Here is a 271-nt window from a genome sequence, read left to right as displayed (position 1 = left end):
GATAGCCATCACCCCTTTTATAATTTTCGTAAAACTAACTACTATAACGTAACCACGTTTATTGGGAGTTATGATTGGAATACTACTCTATCTACCCTCGATCTTGAAACTGCTTTCAATACCTTATTTGATGCCTTACACTTAAGTATTTTAAAGTTTGTACCCAAAAGTAACTTTTGGAGTACTACCTACCCACCATGGTTTAATTCAGAATTAAAACTTATCAACATACAAAGAAAAAAGCACATGTGAGTATAAACCAATCCTAATG

The sequence above is a fragment of the Acyrthosiphon pisum genome, chromosome X (genome assembly GCF_005508785.2).
Source record: "Acyrthosiphon pisum isolate AL4f chromosome X, pea_aphid_22Mar2018_4r6ur, whole genome shotgun sequence".
NCBI lineage: Eukaryota > Metazoa > Arthropoda > Insecta > Hemiptera > Aphididae > Acyrthosiphon > Acyrthosiphon pisum.
Note: the sequence above shows the minus strand (reverse complement) of the source record.